The 23,146-nt window shown below is 39.2% G+C and overlaps 1 protein-coding gene across 4 annotated transcripts in view; it reads right to left on the bottom strand.

The window, feature by feature from the left end:
* Tbl1xr1 (TBL1X receptor 1) overlaps positions 1-23,146 on the bottom strand; it is a 157,888-nt gene that overhangs the window by 70,064 nt on the left and 64,678 nt on the right. For 3 of the 4 annotated variants that reach the window (XM_042678894.1, XM_042678895.1, XM_042678896.1), the window contains exon 2: positions 17,780-17,855. The exons of the other annotated variant lie outside the window; for it this stretch is intronic. The gene's annotated coding sequence lies outside the window, so the exon portion shown is untranslated. The remainder of the gene's footprint in view (positions 1-17,779; positions 17,856-23,146) is intronic. 4 annotated transcript variants of the gene reach the window in all.

The raw sequence follows: 23,146 nt of genomic DNA, 5'->3' as shown, positions 1-23,146 counted from the left end.
TCATGTCCTGTTTTGTGTAAGACTATATTCAACACAGTTTTGAGATTAATTGTAGTTGCTGTGTTAAGTGTGCTTTCCTTTCTATTGCTGTTTCCTGTTTCATAAATTCAGCAGTTTGTTTATTCATTCCTATTGGAAATTAGAGGTGAGCAGAATGTGGTACTTCACTGCTGTGGCTTTCTTCCTGGGATCTGAAGTCATTGTGGAAAGTCTAAACCACTCTCTGATTCCTCTGCAAACAAAACCCTACTCTTTGTGCATATGCCTGTTTAGCACTTAGGAGGCTGAAGCAGGATCACAATTTCAAGGACAGACTACTCGGTGAGTAAGAGCAACACAATTACATAGCAAAATGCTGCTTCCAAAACAAAGGATTACACTCTGCCGCTTGAGCCCCAGCTCCATTTCCTGCTTTTTGGTGGTTAACTGGTCCTAAGAGTCTAATGGATGCTCGTGTCCAGGCTGGCTTCGAACTGTGATCTTTACTTAGATCTCAAACTCTAGAGTAGCTAGGATTACAAGCATATATAAGCCGCCAGAATCTGGCTGTAGCTCTACTAAAATACTGGACTATTTTTAAGAATAGACTTCCTAAAACATCATAAGTGACCTGCCTTTTGGTATTTTTTTCACCTGCAATGTCTTGCAGTTCTTTTCAATCAGAAGAGTTAAACTAAGCCAAGGTATAAAATATATGAGAGCTGAGCCAGGCACAGGTGGCTACTCAGCAGGCTGAGATCTGAGGACTGCAGCTTAAAGCCAGCTCAGCAAAGTCCCCATGAGACCCTCCTCTACAAGTAACCACTCCAAAACCAAAAGTGGCGCTGTGGCTCCAATGGTAAGCACTAGCCACGAGCACAAAAGGGGCTCAGGGACAATGCCCAGGTCCTGAATTCCAGTCCCACAACTGACCAAAACAAAACAAACCAAAAAATAAAAAGTCCCACACATATGGGAGCTGAAAAGTGCAAGAAAATATGCAGACTAGAAAGTTCCACTTGGAGATTCTGCAGTTCTATATAATCACCAAACAAAGTCTCAAATTTATCTCAAGGTATGGGGAGAACTAAAGCTAACCACAGTTCAGAGGCCATGTGAATCCGGAGAGGCACACTTGAGAAACTGGTCCAGTGCAGCACAAGAAAGGTGCTGAAAACCCAACATTAGTTCACTGCAGCAGAGAAGATATCTGAGCCTAAACTTTAACATTGTTCAGAGTGAATTCAATCAAGAATCACTCAACATACAAAGAATCTGACCATACAAAGACTCTTAACTCCCAATGGGAATGAATAAACAAACTGCTGTATTTATGCAACAGGAAACTATGCAGCAATAGAAAACACACTTAACACTGCAACAACAATCTCAAAATTTTGTGTTGAATGTAGTCTTATACATACAACTGGCATACAACCTGACCAATTCTAAAAGAAAAAGACAACAGGCCAATCCTGAGATTGATGAATTATTAAACAGAGAGGTATTTAAAATAACATAATAGAGGGGGTAGAAGGTGGCTCAGTGGAAGAGTGCTTGCCTTGCATGCATGAGGCCCTGGGTTCAATTCCTCAGCACCACATAAGCAGAAAAGCCGGAAGTGGCGCTGTGGCTCAAGTGGAGTGCAAGCCTGGAGCTGAAGAACTGAGGGACAGTGCAAAGGCCTAGAGTTCTGGCTCCATGACCAGAAAAAAAAAAAAAAAAAAGATATAATAGAGATGAAGAAACTATAAAATGAAAAAAAGAGACTAATGGAAACTGAACAACTGAAAATAATATAGGAAAAAATTTAAAGCATAATGCATAAGCTAACACACACTGAACCCTGTCAATACTTAACACATGTTTCTAATGGCTATTACCACTATTCTTTTCCAGATTACTACTCAAGCAAAATCGAGAACAACTGATCTTTGTGAGAATCTAGACTCTCACCCTCGTTCTAACATGTCCACAGTTCCTGGCTCCTTCATCTTATAACGGAGTAGAGACATATTCTCATGAGACAGAATACATCTGTGGAGAAGATGTAGCTGAACAATAATGTTTTTCTCCTTATAAAAAAGAAAAAAACTTTACAGAGCTACAGAGACATTTAAATGAGATGTCAAGTAACAGAACATGCACTACTTGTCGCTTTTTGTCTTTTATTTGCTCTTATATTTGTCAAAATGCATTTAAATCAAAATACTTTGATGTTATTTTTCCTATATATTTGTATTAAATTTTAATCATATGAAATTCTATTCATATTTTATTCATAACCCCTTATGCTCTAAGTCACTTTATTAAAATAATCAGATTGAAATGAACTCAAAATGATCTCTATAAACAGTTAACAGAAAATTAGTAGCTAACATATACAGTGAAATACAAAATTTAGGTGTTTTTTTTTTTCCAAGAACCTCAACACAAAAGGGTAAATCACAAAAAAAGAAAGAAAGAAAAAACAGGCTACCTATCAACCTATAATCAAATGAACTTAGGTTAAAAAAAAAAAAAAAATCAAAAAGCCAGGAGCCAGTGGCTCACACCTATAATCCTAGCTACTCAGGAGGCTGAGATTTGAGGACTGGAGTTCAAAGTCAGCCCAGGCAGGAAAGTCCAGGAGAACCTTGTCTCCAATTAACTACCAGAAAACTGGAAGTGGTGCTGTGGGTAGCACTAGCGCCCTACCACTTAAGCTGAAGAGCTCAAGGACAGCGCCCAGGTCCCAAGTTCAAGATTCACGACCAACAACAACAACAAAAAAAATATTTTTAAAATATTTTTTTAATAGTTTAAAAAATATAACTGATGCTGGGTGCCAGTGTGGCTCATGCCTGTAATCCTAGTACTTAGGAGATTGAGATCTGAGGATTGCAGTTCAAAGCCAGCCAGGCCCAGATTTCAAGCCCCATGACCAAGCACCACCATACACACAAACACAGACAGACAGACAGACAGACACAGACACACACACACACACACACACACACACACACACACACACACACACACACACACACACACACACACACGTATATGTAGTTAACTAGATAAGAAAGGAAGTGCCAGACTAAGGAAAGAAACAAGAGCAGTAGAGAGCTAGAAATTCCTAATTTTATTATGTTATTTTTTCTTTCAAACAAAACAATTTAAAACATACACCATCACCCACTAAGAGAATGAATAAATAGATACAAAGAAAGGAAAGAAGAAGGAAAAAAGAAATTACAGGACAGGCCTGGGGTGCATGCCTGCTGTACTGACTACTTGCAAGGTAGAAAACAGAGAATTACAGTTTGAGGCCAGTTTAGTGAAAAGGTTTAGTCAGACTCATTCCTCAGTACCATATAAGCAGAAAAGCTGGAAGTGACACTGTGGCTCAAGTGGTAGAGCACTTGCCTTGAGCTGAAGAGCTGAGGGACAGCGCCCAGGCCCAGAGTTCAAGGCCCACAACCGAGAGGAAAAAAAAAAAACAAAAACAAAAACAAGCTGGATATATTGAAGCATGCCTCTGGCCCAATTTACTCAGGAGACAGATTACAAAGTCCAAGTCTACCAAGGCAAAAAGCAGATGATCCTATCTGAAAACAAAAGGATTGGGTTATGGCTTAAGTGGTGAAGTGCTTGTTAGTGCTTCCCAGTAATTACAAAAAAGTTGAAGGCAGGGATGAAAAAGAAGAGGAAAAGAAATGGTTCCAAAAACATTTTCCAAATGGCGTCAATACACCTCTGAAGTAAACTCCTGACAGGAACTGAACCCCAACTGCACATAACAATAACCTACTCTTTAAGACACCCAATATGGGCTTCTTTTATCTTTCCCTTCTCACATCACTTCCTCACTCCTGTCACATCAGAAATTTCTGGAGTTGTCTTTCAAAGTAAAGGGTTACTCAAGGAGCCAATTCTGCAGGAACAAAACATAATAACAATTCTAAGTCAAATTAATTTTTAGCAGTTGTGGGATAAGCTGGGCATAGTGATTTACATCTGTAATCTGAGCTACTAGACAAAACTGTAGTAATTTGAGACCAGCTGTGGGGGGAGTGAGGGAAGGAGGTAACCAAATCCCGTCTCAATCAATAAAAGTTGGGCACAGTGGTATATACCATACCTGTCATTCTAGCTAGCAGGAAGCATAACTAGGAAAATAGAGGTCAAGAACACAGGGGCAAAAACTCCAAAGACTATTAGAAAAACCCCTAAAGCAAAAGGACTGAAGAAGATAGCTCAAGTGACAAATCACCCGCCTAAAAAAGTCTAAGGCCTAGTAATGAAACACCAATATTGCTCACCCTCCCCACCCCATCCAGCCACAACAAAGTGGTGGGATGGCTACAGAATCAGAACAAGAAAAAGCAGAAGAGCCAAAGGGATCAATGTTACAAGCTGACAGATTGTGCTGTGAAAAGAATCTCTCATTAGGATAGTTCAAACAATAAAGACACACATAAACTGGGCGCTGGTAGCTCACGCCTGTAATCCCAGCTAATCAGGAGGCTGAGATCTGAGGATCACAGTTCAAAGCCAGCCCAGGCAGGAAAGTCCATGAAACTCTTAACCTCCAATAAAACCACCAGAAAACTGGAAGTGGAGCTCTGCCTCAAGTGGTAGAGAGCTAGCCTTGGGCTGAAGAACCCAGGTACAACGCCCAGGCCCAGAGTTCAAGCCCCACGACTGACTAAAACACAGACGCGCGCGTGCGCGCACACACACACACACACACACACTCACTCACTCACTCATGCAAACACGTGCACACACACAGAGTCCTAAAGCCTAGGTAATCCTGTAAGTAAGAACTACAATGAAGTGGCACACCAAGAGTGTTTCAAGGTAATCTCCAAAATGTTACTCATATACATATCCTTTATTTATCTTTTAAAAACTAAGACATAATCAGTTTTCTAAACAAAGGGGAAGAAGAAAATAAGATTTTAAAAAACCTCATGTTGAAGTAGAACATATAAAATTAGAAAAACAAAATTAAATAAAAATTTCCTATCTTTGATAGGCACCAGGGTTCATGTTTTTATCCTAACTACTCAGGAAGTTGAGATTTTAAAGACTGAATTTTGGGCTAGGAAGTTGGCTCAGTGGTAGAGTGCTTGCCTCGCAAGCATGAGGCCCTGGGTTCGATTCCTCAGTACCACATAAGCAGAAAAAAGCCGGAAGTGGTGCTGTTGCTCAGTGGTAGAGCACTAGCCTTGAGCTAAAGAGCTGAGGGACAGCGCCCAGAGTTCAGGCCCCACAACTGACCCCCCCCCCAAAAAAAACAAAACTGAATTTTGAGGACAGTCCATTCAAGACCCCATCTTAACATAAAAGGCCAGACATTGTAGCATTTATCTGTAATTCCAACTACTACAGGAAGCATAAATAGGATTATCAATGTCTAGACTAGCGCTGACAAAAAGACCCCCAGGAAAAGATAAAGGGGCTTGGCGCTGGTGGCTCATGCCTATACCCCTAGCTACTCAAGAGGCTGAGATCTGAGGATCACAGTTCAAAGCCAGACAAGAGAAGATAACACCCAGGCCCTAAGTACAAGCCCAATGAAAAAAATAAATAAATAAAATCTAAATTTACATGTGAAATACCCCCCCCCCACACACACACACTGCCTCCCATACCAGAAGCAATGCACACCATTAGCCCAAAATTCCAGTGCTAAACATTCTTTTCACTAAAGGAAGGATATCAGGACTCTTAAAAACATACCTGATTGAGAATTGAGAAAAGACTAACAAGGTTAGCAACCTCTTGCTCTAAGAGATAGCAAGGACATTATTAAAAATCAACGGAGCAAGAAGTTTCTGTTAGTAAAAATACTACAGAGAAAAACAAGTTTGATATGATAAGAATACTGTTATTTGTGCATACTGGTGTGGTAATAATTGATCTACATGAGAATCACCAGTGATCATCATAACAGCACAAAACAGGACAGCAAAATTATGCATGTCTTCATGACACTACCTAAGAAAGAAATATTCTCTAATCTCTCAAAATAATGGGAGGAAAAACCTGACTTTGATTAATAAGCTGTTAGATCTAAGTACTAATATACAGAAAACACAAGAAAAAGAGGAATGTTTCAGTACAGAAGGAAGTTACCAAAATAAAGAATTTGGAAAACTTTATAGGACAAATAAAAATTAGGTACAAGCATAAACTGTACAGTAGTAACCAAATATAGTGCATGTATATGTAAAACAAATGTCTGTAAACAGTTTAGGAAAACAAATTAAATGAATAATCAGTTGGTGATAAATTAACACCTCACACCCATGAGGATGGCTTCCACCAGTTAGACAACAAATAAAAGTGTTGTCATGTTTTATGTAACCACAGTTGGTGGTTATATAAAATGGCATAGCTGCTACAGAAAACAGAATTCAAGTTCCTCAGAAGAGTACAACTAAAACTGCCAAATGATCCAGCAATCACATCAAATAGAATTTTTAAATAACTGAACTCAGGATCTCATATCTGGCCTTCATATTCAAATCTGCACCGTTCAAGAGACAAATGGTATGAGCTATCCAAAAGTCCGCCAGCATATGAACGGATGGAAAATGTCGTGTGTATATGCAGGATTTAAAAAGAATTCATGTAGCCTTTGGCTTATACCTGTAATCCTAGCTATTCAGGGGAATGAGACAGAGGATGGCAGTCTGAAGCTGGGACAGGCAAGAAAATCTTGAGACTTTTACCTTCAATTAATAACCAAAGAGCCAGAAGGAGAGCTATGCCAAGTGGCAGAGCACTAGCCTTGAGCACAAAAACTCAGGAACAGAGGCCAGGTTCTGAGTTCAAGTTCCAGAACCAGAGGGTGCCTGGGCACCCAGGCACATGCACACATCTGCACACGCACACATGAGAAAATGTAGAGATTAATCTAACAAGAAGTATTAAGGAGTTGAATAAGGTAAAGAGAGATCATTTGCAATGATGAAAAAACAACTGAGGCCAGGCACCAGTGGATCACGCCTGTAATCTTAGCTACTCAGGAGGCTGAGATCTGAGGATCGCGGTTCAAAGCCAGCTCCGGCAGGAAAGTTTGTGAGACTCTTATCTCCAATAAACTTAGAAAACTGGAAGTGGTGCTGTGGCTCAAGCAGTAAAGCACTCACCTTGAGCTGAAGACTGCAGGGACAGCGCCCAGGCCCAGAGTTCAAAGCCCCACGACCGAAACACACACACACAAGAGACACACACACACAGACACAGACACACAGACACACAAGACATACACACACAAAATCTCCCCACCAATTATTCTACAATACTATGAAATATATGAAATCTATGTAATCACCTAATCTCAATTTAAAAAAAAAAAAAAGTGACAGAAGGGATGGGTTAGGAGTGATATTGTAGGACACATGGTTATCATATACTGCTTTGTAGAACCGGAACTTCAGGTCATAGGGTATAACGTTGAAATTGAGTACATTAGAAAGAAGTTAACATTACATCATGTTGCTTATATGAGGTATCTAAACTCATAGAAACAGAAAGTAAAAATATTTGTCAAGAGCTAGAAAAAGTCAGACAATTTTTAATGGCTTTACAAAATGAAAAAAATTCTAGATGGAAAAATTCTAGTGGGCAGGGATGAAAGTGGGAAACTGAGGGACAGAAAAGGAAGGAGTGACATTGTCTAAAAAAGATAAAAGCACTCATTCCCTGACTTATGAAATGGAACTCCTTAATAGTAACAACACTTAAATAATAACAATAAAATTGTTTTTAAAAATTCCAGAAGATGGCAACGGAACAGTAGGGAAACACCACAGCTCTCTCCAACCAAATAGAGTTGGAGTTCCAATGCTGTTTCCCCAAAAGACTGACAACAGCAAAAAGGCAAACACCCAGAGAAATACAGGAAATGAATAAAGAGAAGGTAAAAACTTCAGAACCTACCCAAAGATGGAAAAGCGCAGAGACCCTTCGGCTCATCTGATGCTGGGGGTGCAACTCTGTGCCAAGCAGCCAAAGCAGCCAGGTTGCTGGGGACCCCAAAGTCGCAGCAGTCCTTAGAACACCAGCACAGAAAATGCCCACGGCACCGAACCCGGACAGCATAAACAGAGGGAGAGACCATAAAACCCAGACCCACAGCCCCCAAACACCACCACCACCTGGCCCAGCCCACAATCATCTCAATGGAATGCGGAACACAGGGACGACCAGCAACCTCCAATGCACAGAAACAGTGACCTGACACAGCACTGCTGGACAGTCCCAACCAGTTCCAGGACAAGTGAGTACCTCACAGGTGATGCCCCCTCCACCACCACGGGAGACCAGTGCTGGTGGTGACCCCCAGAGCTTGACCCGGACTCCGCCCCCACCACCTGGGCAACTGGTCCCACTGAAGCTGGGTACCTGTGCAAGCGCCCCAGCAACGAGTGGACCACACCCGGCCTGCCGGGCTTGACAAGAGCGCCCGGGAAGGGAGCTCGGATGTGGTCAGTCCTGTGGGCCTACGCAGCTGGCAGCTGAAGGAGCCCAACCAGTATATTCCTGGCTGGGGATTGGGTAGCTCAAGCCACCAGCATCTGGTGGAATACATCCAGCCCACCTGGGTTTGCAAAGAGTGACCCTGGGAAGGATTGTGGTCCTTGGCTGAAGTCGGGAACTGCCTTTGGGCTCCAGTAGGAGGCTTAACAAGTCCCACCTGGGTAGGTGGGACTGCCTAAATCACCTGTCCCTGATTCAAGTCAGGAACTGAGCACATGCCTCAGCCAGAGGGTGGAGTGTGTCTGCCTACCAGAATCTAACAAGAGTGAGCCCTACCAGGATCAGACTAGCAGCTGGATGTCAGTCCCTCCCCCAACAGAACTGAGAGTGGGCAAAGACTCTTTCAGCCAGCCCAGGGCAGAGAGCAGGCTTCAACAATTGACCCAGGAAACACCCCAGAACCAAGCAAAGGCCTATTGACCAAAACAGAGTTTGGGATTTGTCTCCAATAATCCCTGATTCTTCATGCGAAAATCACAGTGAAAAATTACAAGATTCATCAACAGCCAAGACATCAAACAATCCCCAAAGGCCAGTAGCAGCGCAGGGAAGATATCCAGTTAAATCAAAAAAGAATGGAAGACAAACACTACATCCAAGAGGTGATAGAAGCAATGACTAAAAAGTTAAAGCAAGAAATGGGTCCAAAATTTAAAGAATCAGAAACGATCTCAAAAGAGATCCAGGATTTCAAACAAGAGATGCACTCAAAAATTGATACAGTACACACCAATTTAAAAGAGGAAATTAATACGTTGAGAACTGACATAGAAATCATAAATGGTTCGATTACCTCTGTGAAAACCACAATGGAAGCCATAGTCAATAGAATGAATTAAATGGAAAATAGGTATGTAAAACGAAATGCAAGAACTGGAAAAGTCAGATATAGAAGAACCACTAAAAAGGAAGTCCAAGAAATTTAAGCTTCATATAATAGGGGTCTATGAAGGTTAGGAATACCATAACAGAAGGATGCAACACTTACTTAAGATTATCACTGAAAATTTCCCCAATCTTAAAAGAGAAAATCTTACCTACATTAACAGAAGCATACACAACACCTAACAAGCAGGATCCCATGAGGAACACTTCCAGGCACATCATAGTAAAAACATTAGATTTGAACAATAAAGAAATGTTCTTGCACGCATCAAAAACAAAGAAGGAGCAATACTACAATGGGAAAAAAATCAGAATCATTGCAGATCTCTCCACATGGACATTGAATGAAAGGTAAGCCTGGGAAAGTACCATCTGAGCCCTAAGAACCAGTAACTGCAACCCAGACTGTTATATTCAGCAAAGCTAGATTCTACAGAGAAACTAAAATTTTTAATAGTAAAGAAAAGCTAAATGAATTCATAAATAATAATCCAGCACTACAAACAATATTATAAGAGAGGGATTACAATCTGAAGAAAACAAGATAAGGGATCCACATCAGACAGATATCACTAGAAGACCAACTTAGTAAGCACCGGAGGAAAGGAATGAAAAACTTAGCAAAGCAGGAAATGAGAGGAAAACACAATGCACCTCTCTACAATAACCACAAATATTAATGGACTCAATTCACCAATCAAAATAAAAAGAACTTCAGACAGCATCAGAAAACAAGAGCCATCCATTTGTTGTCTTCAAGAGACCCATCTCACAGCCAAAGATAAAAACAAACTTCAAGTGAAGAGATGGAAAAAGATCTACCATGAAAATGCTCCCAGCAAGAAGGCAAAAGTTGCCATCCTGATATCTGACAAAATAAACTTTCACTAAAATCAATATAAAAAGACAAAGAACAGGGCTGGGAAGGTGGCTCAGTGGTAGAGCGCTTGCCTTGCGTGCATAAGGCCCTGGGTTCGATTCCTCAGCACCACATAAGCAAAAAGAAAAAAGCCGGAAGTGGCGCTGTGGCTGAAGTGGTAGAGCGCTAGCCTTGAGCTGAAGAGCTGAGGGACAGCACCCAGGCCCAGAGTTCAGGCCCCACAACTGGACCCCCCAAAAAGACAAAGAACACTACATATTAATACAGGGAACAGTCCAACAAGAGGATATCACCATTATCAATTTATACTCTCCAAAACATTGGTGCGCCCAAATACATTAAGCAAATACTCTCAGACTTACAGGAAAAAAATAGATCTAAACACAATTAATACTAAGAGACTTTAATACTCCACTCTCACCAAAGGTCTACCAACCAGAGGTTTGGCAAAGGAGCCCCTGAATTAAATGATGCCATATCTCAATTGAGATATCATAGTTCGCACAAAGAATTTACACAAATGCAAGATTGACATAATCTGTTATATTCTATCTGAACATAGTGGAAACAAGCTAATTCTCAATAACAAAAGCATACCATAGAAATTATTCAAATACATGGAAATTGAACAGCACACTTCTGAACAACACCTGGGTGACAGAAGAAATTTTAAAGTTCCCACAATTCAGTGAAAATGAATATACATCACAAAGAAATCTATGGGACATGGCAAAAGCAGTCCTGAGGTGCAAACTTATTGCACACATCAAGAAAATAGAAAAAGACCAAGTAAATAATCTCATGATGCAACTAAAACTGCTGGAAAAGCAAGAAAAAATTGAACCCAAAGACAGAGCGAGATAACCAAAATAAGAGCAGAAATTAATGAGATAGAGACTAAGTATAAATAAAATTAATTTTTTAAAGGCTGGTTTTGTGAAAATCAAAAAAACTGATGGACCTCTGGCAAAATTATCTAAAAAAGAAAGGAGACCCAAATCAATAAAATCAGGGATGCCACAGGAAAAATTACAACAAACATCCAAGACATCCAAACAATTATAAAGAACTATTTCCAGAATCTGTACTTAATAAGGAAGGAAAACCTAGCAGAAATGGATGAATATTTAGAGAAATACAAATTGCCCAAACTGAACCAAGAAATCGATTAAATAAGCCCAAAACTTACAATGAGCTAGAAGGAAGCAATCAGAAGTCTTCCAACAAGGAAAAGCCCAGGACTTCTATAAGACCTTTAAAGAGGAACTAATATCCATATTCCTTAAGCTCTCCCAAAAAATAAAAACAGAGGGAGGAATCCCAAACTCATTCTATGAAGCCAAGATCACACTCATCCCCAAACCAGGCAAAGATCCAACAAAAAAGAGAACTACAGACCAATCTCCTTGATGAACACAGATGCAAAGCTCCTCAACAGAATTTCAGCCATCAGATTCCAGAAACATATTTTTTAAAATCATACATTATGATCAAGTAGGCTTCATCCCGGAGATGCAGGGATGGTTTATCGTACATAAATCAATAAATGTAATCCATGACATCAACAGATCCAAGGTCAAGAACTACATGATTATCTCCACTGAAAGGAAAAAGCTTTTGATAAAATACAACATCCATTCATGTTACAAGCTCTGGAAAAAATAGGAATAGAAGAAACATTCCTTTATACAATAAAAGCCATATATGACAGACCAATAGCCAATATTATACTAAACGGGGAAACACTACAACCAAATCTCCTAAAATCAGGAACAAGGCAAGGATGCCCATTCTGTCCACTCCTCTTCAAAATAGTTATGGAATCCTTAGCCACAGCAATAAGGGAAGAAAAGGAGATTAAAGGGATCTGCATAGAGAAGAAAGATATTAAACTATCCCTATTTTCAGAGGATATGATATCATACCTAACAATCCCAAAACTCCAATCTCAAACCACTAGAGCTTATAAATCACTTTGGCAAAGTAGCAGGATAAAAAAAAAAAAAAACCCACAAAAATCAGTTGCCTTTCTGTACACCAACAATGTACAAGCAGAAAGGGAAATCAGGGAAATACACTATTTACAATAACCTTGAAAAAATAAAATATCTAGGAATTAACCTAACCAAAGATGTAAAGGAACTATCCAGTGAAAACTATAAAAGCCTAAAGAGATCACAGAGGATACCAGGAAATGGAAAGACCTTCCATGCTCTTGGATAGGCAGAATTACTATATGGTAAAAATGGCCATTCTGCCTAAATGATATACAATTTCGATGCAATTCCCATCAAAATCCCAATGATGTTCTTTACTGAAAGAGAAAACAATCCAAAAATTCATATGGAACATCAAAAGACCTAGAATAGACAAAGCAATTCTAGTCAAAAGAAACAACGCAGGAGGGATCATGATACCAGATTTCAAGCTCTACTATAGAGACATAATAACAAAGACACCTTGGTATTGCCAGAAATAAAGACCTGAAGACCAATGGAACAGATTGGAAGACCCAGAAATAAAATCACATACCTCTAAGTCAGCTGATATTTGACGAAGGAGCCAAAGACATACAGTAGCACATACCTATAAGTCAGCTGATATTTGACAAAGGAGCCAAAGACATACAGTGGAAGAAGCATAGCCTCTTCAACTACTAATGCTGGGAAAACTGGGCAGCCACCTGCAGAAAACTGAAGTGGACCCTAGCCTGTCACCACACACTAACATCAACTCAAAAATGGATTAAAGCCCTTAACATTAAACCTGAAACTACTGAAGAACAGAGTGGGAGAGGCACTTGAACTTACAGGCACAGGCAGGAACTTCCTGAACTGAGTCCCAGGGTCACAACAAATTGGAGAGAGACTTGACAAATGGGACTACCTTAAAATAAAAAGTTTCTACCCAACTAACGACATAGCCACCTAATTAGAAAGATAGCCAACTAATTGGGAAAAAATATTTACCAAGAATATATCAGACAAGGTCTATATCCATTATATACAGGGAACTCAAGAACTCATCACTCCCAAACCTAACAAACCAATCGTTAGATAGGCAAGGGAACTAAAGAAAGACTTCTCAGAAGAAAAGATAAAAATGGCAAAGAAACACATGAGCAATTGTTCACCATCCTTGGTTGTAAAGGAAATGCAAATAATAACAACCCTGACATACCACCCCAGTCAGAATAGCCCAAATCCTAAATTCAGCCAACAACAAATGCTGACAGGAATGTAGAGAAAGAGGAACCCTATTACACTGCTAGTGGGAATGTACACTTATACAACCTCTTTGGAAAGCAGTCTGGAGGTACCTCAGAGAGCTAACTAGAGACCTCCCCTATGACCCAGCCATACACTCTTAGGCATCTACCCTGAGCAACAGGAACCAGGATACAAGGACACATGCACCTCCATGTTCATTGCTGCACTGTTCACAATAGCCAAGACAGGGAAACAACCCAGATGCCCCACTACAGATGAATGGATCCAAAAGTTGTGGTACCTATATACAATGGAATATTATGTAGCCATTAGAAAGGACAAAATAATGGCATTTACAGGGAAGTGGATAGAATTAGAAAAACTCATTCTGACAAGGTAAACCAAGAGCAGAGACAAATGGCACATGGTCTCTCTGATATGTGGATATTAAATCCAAAATGCAAGGAGATATGACAAAGTAAACAGGACTTGAGAAACAAAGGACCTCCACTCAATTTTTCCTATCATTTCTAAATAACTCCATGTTCTCGAACACACACACACACACACACACACACACACACACACAGAGGCACATCTGAGGGAAGCTAGGAGGAGGACACAGAATCAGAGGGAAGCAGAGGAAAATATACAGCAGAGGGGCCCATCAGCTGCACTGGATATTGAATACCAACTAAGCAAATCAAAGGCAGCAATGAGAAGGAGAGAGGGAACAGCTTGCAGTAAGCAAAAGGAAAAAATGTACATATCACCCAATATGGAAGAAATACTTGAACTGTCAAAGCTCATAGAATTCACAAACATTTCAGACCATGATAATTACAATTGGCTTTGTGATGGTTAAAATGTGTTTGTGACTAAGTATCACTATCTTACAATACTGTGAAATTTGTGTAATCACTTAATCTCAATAAAAAAAAATATTAAAAAGAAAAAAATTCCAGCCGGGTGCTGGTGGCTCATGCCTTTAATTCTAGCTTAGCTACTGAGGGGGCTGAGATCTGAGGACCACAGTTCAAAGCCAGCCCAACAGGAAAGTCCATGAGACTCTTACCTCCAATTAACCACCAGAAAACCAGAAATGGTGCTGTGGCTCAAGTAGTAGAGTGCTAACCTTGAGCTGAAGAGCTCAGAAACAGCACCCAGACCCAAAGTTCAAGCCCCACTAGCAACAACAATAACAAATACCAGAGGATCTGTTAAACATCAATGTGAACATAATTAATACTGAAGTGTTCACAAAAAAAAAAAAAAAAAAAGCCAGAAGTGGTGCTGTGGCTCAAGTGGTAGAGTTCTGTGACTTGAGCACAGAAAGGCTCGGGGACAGAGCCCAGGACCTGAGTTCAAGCCCCATGACCAGAAAAAAAAGGAAAAGGGAGGGAAAAAAAGAAAAAGAAGGGGCTGGGAAGTTGGCTCAGTGGTGGAGTGCTTGCCTTGCATGCCTGAGGCCCTGGGTTCGATTCCTCAGCACCACATAAGCAAAAAGAAAAAAGCCGAAAGTGGTGCTGTGGATCAAGTGGTAGAGCGCTAGCCTTGAGCTGAAGAGCTGAGGGACAGTGCTCAGGCCCAGAGTTCAGGCCTCATGACCGGACCAAAAAAAAAAAAGAGCTTCAATTTCTCTGATCATGAGATAAAAATGACTTCAACAATTTTTCAACAAAATTGTCAAATATAAGTAAGATGATCTAATCAAAACTAGTCTTCTGAGCTGTTTGAAGAACAGAACAAATGAGACAATGTACAAACAGTTCACTGAAGAACAGACATGGCTTTCCACAGGTGGATGCAGAACATCATCAGGCAGGTAGATCAACACTGATCATCAGGAGAAAGACATCACAACCAAACAAGAAAAATAACAGGTTTCAAATGTGGACCACAAATGAAGAATGCAAAGCTGATATCTCATACAGTAAATGCAGGAGCCTGTGAAAATTTCAAATGCTCCTGGGAAAATAGCAGATTGAATTAGAGTTAATGAGTCATAAAAGCAATGTGAAAAACTTAGCGAGTACTTTGTAAGTCAATGAAAAATCAAGTCATATGTGAAAGGCAGGAAAAGAAAGTTACCTGAAATTTAGCCACTCTTGAGGAAGATGAAGAAGGGGGAAAAGATGGGGAGGAAAAAAGAAAAAGATCTACCCCCCACCCCAAGAATTCAGAAAATGATTGAGAGAAAAGAAATCCTTTGTTAACATAAAAGTTTATCTTAAAAACAAATTGTCTTAGCTAGATTACAAAGGGAAAATACTGAAACAACTAGCTCATTTATACCTGATTTACTTAGTATTTTTTTCCACATTGATATCAATCATGCCTAATACATACAAAAAGAAAAGAAAAAAAAAAATCACTAGTAGGGCAGTGATGGCTCATTCTTGTAATCTCAGCTATTCAGCAGGCTGAGATCTTAGATTACAGTTTGAAGACAACCAGGGCAGGAAAGTCCCTGAGACTCTAGTATCTCCGATTAAGCAGCAAAAAGGCAGAAGTAGAGCTGTGGCACTAGTGAACTAGTGGTCTAGAGCGCCAGACTTGAACCATACAAATGCCAGTACTGGCACAAAAACACACACACAAAAATAAATAAATAAAATAATAATCACTATGAGCTGTGGCCATAGCTCAAGTGTAGAGCACTTATCTAGTTAGCACACAGAGGGGCTCAGAGTTCAAAATCCAGTACTTCACAAAAAAATACTGCTAGAAATATTTTCAATCTTATTCTGACTCATTTTTATTCTTAATTTATTCTTTAAATAAATAAATCCTTTCTTACTAATCTATGTAAACCATATATATATATATATATAGTTTACAGCTCTGATTATTAAATCAAATGTATTAATTTATTTAATTAAAATAAAATTTATGTAAAAATAACATTTGAGCAATGCATATATAAAAAAGTATTTTTTGGTCAGTTATGGGACTTGAACTCAGGGCCTGGGTGCTCTCCTTAGGCTCTTTTGCTCAAGACTAGCACTATAACACTTTAAGCCATAACTCCACTTTTGGTTTTCTGGTGGTTAACTGGAGATAAGAATCTCATGAACTTTCCTGCCCAGGATGGCTCTGAACTGGCATTTTCAGATCTGTCTCCTGAGCAGCTAGGATTACAGGCCTGAGCCTCCAGCACCCAGCATAAAATATTTTTAAATAGTTGTGTTTTTGTTTTTCGTTTTTTTTTTTTTTTTTTTTTTTTGGGGGGGGGGGGGGCCGGTCATGGGGCCTGAACTCTGGGCTTGGGCGCTGTCCTTTAGCTCTTCAGCTCAAGGCTAGTGCTCTACCACTTGAGCCACAGCACCACTTCCGGCTTTTTTCTTTTTGCTTATGTGGTGCTGAGGAATCGAACCCAGGGTCTCATGCATGTAAGGCAAGCGCTCTACCACTGAGCCACCTTCTCAGCCCCTTAAATAGAAGATTTTTCTGTGTAAGTAATTAAAAGTATTTGGGCTGGGTTGTAGCTCAGTATTTGAATGCATGATTAGGTCCTAGATTCAGTTCCTAACACTGGAGAAAAAGGAAAAGGCAATCATTCTCCTATTTATTGATATTCCCAAAACATAGCAATACCATTTTGGTAAGGAATTATGTAAGAGAAAACCATGCTGAATTCTAGTCAAGTAGCAAGATCACATAATCTACAACTAGAAAAACACATTGAAATTTTTAATCCAATTCTATCACCTACTTTTGACAAGTTATCTGAGACTGGTAAATGTCAAAGCCTTCTAGCATATTCAGGAAATAAAACAATCTCAGCTGCTCCACATCCAGTTGTTATTATTGAATCATATGGTCCCTATCCACAAGAAGGGAATCCAGAAACTTCTTCTAAATAGGTAAAATGGCTCTTAAGCTAGTCATTATACATAGCTTAAATAAAATGCCCCCCCCTCAAATTCACTGAAATGATAGACAACAACAAAAAGGCCATTATTACTATTCAACATTTTAACAAGAAACATCTATTCACAAAATGGACTTAATTTGACACAACTCAAGGCCACATCTATAATACGTTTCATCCTGACAACCAGTTAGTTTTCTTAACACTGCAGAAAGCAGAACTCCTCAAAGTAGAGGTTTCTTTGACTAAAATCTGGGATTCATTTCAATTAAATTACATATTTTTCAAAGGTACTTAGTTTAGAAATTTTTATCAAGCTGTTGAGAAAACTTCAGAACTCTCAAAAGCCTGTCTAAATCGAGAATAATAAGCAGACCTATGAAACACTGGGCAAGGGAGTCAGAGGGGTCTTACCATTGGCAGTGCATTGATGTGCGGATGTGCAAGTGAAATATCCGGTACCGCCAATCACAAGTTGCTGTTGCTGATGCTGAGAAAAAGGAAAGTAAAGTATTCAGTGTTCCCTAAAACAGATACAGTTTAAGATTTTCTATATCAAACTTTATGTTAGAAACACTATTTAGACTTCAATGGCCTCACCAGTGACAATCTCCCCAAAGTAATTGCTATCATAAACAGCTGCAACTTGAGTTCCTCATAAATGACAAAGCTTTAGAAAAGTCCTAAGAGGTTAACAGTGAACTCAAGTCAACTCAAAGAGAGGAATTGCACACTGTCCATGAACCTTTTGTGCAATGAAAAAGCTATCATTCACACAGCATATCAGGAAGCGGGTACTCAAGGTACCTGCACACCAAAGTGTAGGTTCCATCTATACTAGAATAGAGATCAACTTTAGTGAGAGTGACAGAGTTATGGTAACATCCAGCCAGAGCCCATGATGTGTGGATAGCTTGCCTCCTACCTCAAAGAGGTGAATGAGTAAACACTAAAATGCTAACTACAGAAAGAAGTGTCCTCTTGGCTACCTCCAGTCCATGCTAATATTAGTGCTCCTTAATACAGTGTTGAGTAGTTAAGCCACGTTAAAAGTAACATTCACTAAACATAACGCACCCACACTGAAATTATCAACAATATACCACCAGCCTCTAGTGATTCAAGACAAGAAAAGGGAGTGAGAGCTCTGTGTCTTGGCATGAGATACACTGGTTTTATGGCATGGGGAACTGGTAGATCTTTCCCAGCACTTACAAGGCGAAGTGTTCTATAGACAATATGATTCAGTCCAAACAAAAACTGGTTATTACTAGCTTCCAATTAACTCAGAGCTACTTGTTATAAACATCATTTATTTTACTTTTATATTTCGCACTAAGACTATAGAGGGCTGCTTACTATCCAAAAATCAGCAGAGTACTCTTACCAGGCAAAAAGTTTTGGCACACATGCTATTTCTTTATAATTAAAATGTTACTAAATTATGTATATATTTAAATATACAACATAGAAATAAAAGAAATTATTTACTTACAAGTAGTACACTGTTTATAATAGTCTAAGCCTTTTAAATGTCTTCTTAATCACGATTTTATCTTCATTAATTAACATCTTAATTTACTCTTAGAATAAGACTAATCAGTATCAAGAGTGATCAATTCTGTATTTCAATCTTCCCTTAGTAATCTCATTTTTAGCATCTTCTAAAGTGATTAGAATATAGATGTGAAAACTCCTCCCCACACCAACTCCTAAGAGAAGATTATAAGAGCCTGACTATACCAGTAATTTTTACCACTGTTTCCAAGAGGCCAAAAGAGGCTGTTGTTTGACCATTAACAGAAAAATTTCACGAGCACATACTAATTATGAAAAACTACTTTGTGCACTACATAAACTAAATCCATCAGTTCTCCTTATAGTGAAATATTTGCTTGTAGGCTTTGTTTTAGTTCTCAAACAAAATACTTGATTTTTATAATCTACATCTCAGAACATTTTATCTAAAATGACCTATGAAGTATTGATTTTATAATATGCCTTTTGCATAGAAAGACACAGAAGATATCTAGATCGACCTAACTACATATAATTAGGAGATTTTTTAGATGTAAAAATTCTGTGAGATGGGGCTGGGAAGGTGGCTCAGTGGTGGAGCGCTTGCCTTGCATGCCTGAGGCCCTGGGTTCGATTCCTCAGCACCACATAAGCAAAAAGAAAAAAGCCAGAAGTGGCGCTGTGGCTCAAGTGGTAGAGTGCTAGCCTTGAGCTGAAGAGCTGAGGGACAGCGCCCAGGCCCAGAGTTCAGGCCCCACGACTGGACCGAAAGAAAGAAGAGAGAAAGAGAAAGAGAGAGAGAAAGGAAGGAAGGAAGGAAGGAAGGAAGGAAGGAAGGAAGGAAGGAAGGAAGGAAGGAAGGAAGGAAGGAAGGAAGGAAGGAAGGAAGGAAGGAAGGAAGGAAGGAAGGAAGGAAGGAAGGAGAGAGAGAAAGAAAGGAAGAAAGGGAAGGAAGGAAGGAAGGAAGGAAGGAAGGAAGGAAGGAAGGAAGGAAGGAAGGAAGGAAGGAAGGAAGGAAGGAAGGAAGGAAGGAAGGAAGGAAAGAAGGAAGGAAGGAAGGAAGGAAGGAAGGAAGGAAGGAAGGAAGGAAGATTCTGTGAGATAAACATATCTTGGCTGTTCTCTAGTGGTACTTTTATTCCATTTATGGATTCCTTTGGAAAGCTAATAGACATTAAAAGCTTTTTCATTATGAAGAAAGATAAAAACAATGAAAATTTTCACATTTACAACAGAAATATAACCTAATCCTAGGCTTCAGTGGCCAGTAACAGCCCCCAAAAGCATATACCTAACATGCTTAAAGAGAAGCTAAAAGTGAACTTGTGTTTAATGTGGAGAATGTGGGGAAATCTGAATTAAAGGATAAGAATCTCAGCAAAATTGATTTGCATACTGAGTTTCTTTGTAATGGCCTGAGGGATTTTTTTTTTTAAATGCTTAGCCTGCATGCACAAGGCCCCTGGTTTCAATCTTCAGGATTGTACTGGAGACAATCAGACAAAAGGAGGATAATTTTAGGGGAGGAACCCAAAGGCACAATTCCTCTGGACATCTACAAACTATTTATCAAAACAAAGTCCAGGAAATGAAAGTATGGGGAGGGGGGTTCTTTTTTTGTTGTCAGTATTTCTTTTTGCTTTGAAAGGGGATTTGTCTTTTTAGGATAGACAAAAGAGGCCCAACAGAAATGGAGAGAGGAAGGATGTAGTCATGCTATACACACTATGTAAAAAAGAATCATGCAATTTGTGGCAGGGAACAGGAGGAGGAAACTGGGGTAAAATGAAGGAAGAGGTGACATCCAAAAGAGAAATATATGCATTACCTGAATTGTGAAATGGTAATCCTCTATATTCACCAGCTTAATAACAACAATAAAACTATATTTAAAAGAAAAAGTAAAATATTTTTTATGACTGGGGACTGGTGGCTCACGCCTATAATCCTAGCTACCAAGGAGGCTGAGATCTGAGGATTATAGTTCAAAGCCATGGGTAGGAAGTCCATGAGACTCTGATCTCCAATAAACTCTCAGAAAGAGCCAGAAGTTGGCACTATGGCTCAAGTGGTAGAGCACTAGCCTTGAGCACAAAAAAGCTCAAGAAAAGCACCCAGCCCCTGACTTCAAGCCCTAGGACTGACAAATATAAATATATATGTATATGTGTGTGTGTCAGTCTTTATGGTGTCCAGTCTTGTGTGTGTTTATTTATGTGTCCAATTATTAAAGTGAGTTAGGTTATACAGATTCAAATGTTGTATACTGTGATCTATTTTCTAAGAATTTGCAATTTTCAGAATCACACATCTACAAAAAGGAAGCACAGCAAAAGCATGCACTGGTGTCTAATCATGCAACTACCACTTTTCAGCTGTTTTATTGGTAGCATCACATATAAGTATCTTATATTAAAAACTTATTAAAACACAACAAAAATCGCCTGCCCCAGATAATGAAATAAAAGACAATTAAAGTCACAAACTCAAGTACAGCAACAAGTACTTTAAACTTTGTCCTGAGTGCTATTTCCAAGTGCTATTATAAGTGACACATTAACATCTACACACTAAAAGCCTTCAGTTGATTAACATTTTATCATATTATATTAACTGTATGAAGGGATTTTCCTTATGACATATCTATCCATACATATAATTACTTTAATCATAATCACCCTTTTATTATCTTTGTTTATCCCTACTCTTCCTACCCCAGGTTACTAACTTTAAATGACAAGGAATTTGAAAATGTAAATGTCAACAAACTTAGCTGCAACCAGAAAACTACTATGAGAATGTATGGACAAATATGAATCATTGCCCCCTAACTCTTGTCTTATGAACATACATCATCCATGTGCAAATTTTACTAATTTCCCCACATATACCAAAAGAAAAAAGAAAAAACCCATACCAATATTATTGGTACAACTTACCATGCTTTAGAAATACATAAATCTGACATTTTCTTGGCAACGAAGTTGACAGCTGCTAAGCCAGGGTTTGTTTTAAACTAAACACAGTTTAGACTGAAATCAGTAGAAGAATGAGGTGAGGCAATAGTGAAGATCTAAAAGAGAGAAAATAACCAGATTGCCCTTCCTCACTTGCCTTTCAATCTTTGTGATCTAGGAAAACAGAGTTGAGCGCACTAGGACAAACTAAGAGAAACCAAGGCTCCAATGGAATCTTACCTATTCAGGAGGCTGAGATCTGAGGGTTACAGTTCAAAGTCAGTCCAGGCAAGAAAGGCCATGAGAATCTTAATCTCCAATTAACCTCCAAAAAGTAATCTCCAATTAACCTCCAAAAAGTAGGAGGCAGAACTGTGGCGTAAGTGGTAGTGGCACCAGCCTTGAAAAGCTCAGGGACAGTGTTTGATACCAAGAGTTTAAAAGGAATTAATCTACAACACAAAAATCATTTATTTAAACAATATTATTTTCAACGAAAATGAGAACACCCCTGCTTAAGTTAACTCTGGACTACAAAGTATATTGCCTGTATTTCTTCCTCTAGTAATGGGCTTTATGTGCTAGATTTTAATGTCCTTGAGCCTGGGCAAGTGCACAAGTCTTTTTAAAAGAAACATGGTTTACTTGCACAAAGCTGATCAGTTTTGAGAGATTGTTAATGCCCTTGGTGGTTTTTGTGGGTGTGAAACAAATGGTGAGAATTTGAACTGGTCCCTGTTATTATAGTACTAAAATTAAGTCTACTTAATTTATCAAGTCATGTTCATGCCCTGATTTTATATACTTGTATCTATCAATAAACACTGTGATACTTGAAAAAGAAATGCCTTTTAATGGTGAATTTAACTAACATTCTGGGTCCCTCACTTTTAATTGTTCTTGCATAGGACCTATGCAATAGTTATACATATAAACTCTGCCCCGTATCTTGAGAACCACTGGCCAATGTAGATGGAGGGAAAGGACAGGATAGGGAATTTTACTAGTTAAGAGTCTATTCGCTAATCTCTTGGGGGAGGAAGAAAGCACAGAGGTGACTTCTTTCAAGTATTAGACTGCAAGTAAATGGTGCAACTAAATGTTTGATCCTTCTAAGTTTACTATTAAATAACAAAACAATCTGCATTCCCCACAATTACAAAAGGAAAGACAATATAATTTATAAAAATAAAGAGATCAGGGGCTGGGAAGGTGGCTCAGTGGTAGAGTGCTTGCCTTGCATGTGTGAGGCCCTGGGTTCAATTCCTCAGCACCACATAATCAAAAAAGAAAAAAGCCAGAAGTG

Source organism: Dipodomys spectabilis, unplaced genomic scaffold (assembly GCF_019054845.1).
Source record: "Dipodomys spectabilis isolate Male_0828 unplaced genomic scaffold, ASM1905484v1 ptg000050l, whole genome shotgun sequence".
Taxonomy (NCBI): Eukaryota; Metazoa; Chordata; class Mammalia; order Rodentia; family Heteromyidae; genus Dipodomys; species Dipodomys spectabilis.
Note: the sequence above shows the minus strand (reverse complement) of the source record. Positions and strands in the feature narration are given on the sequence as shown.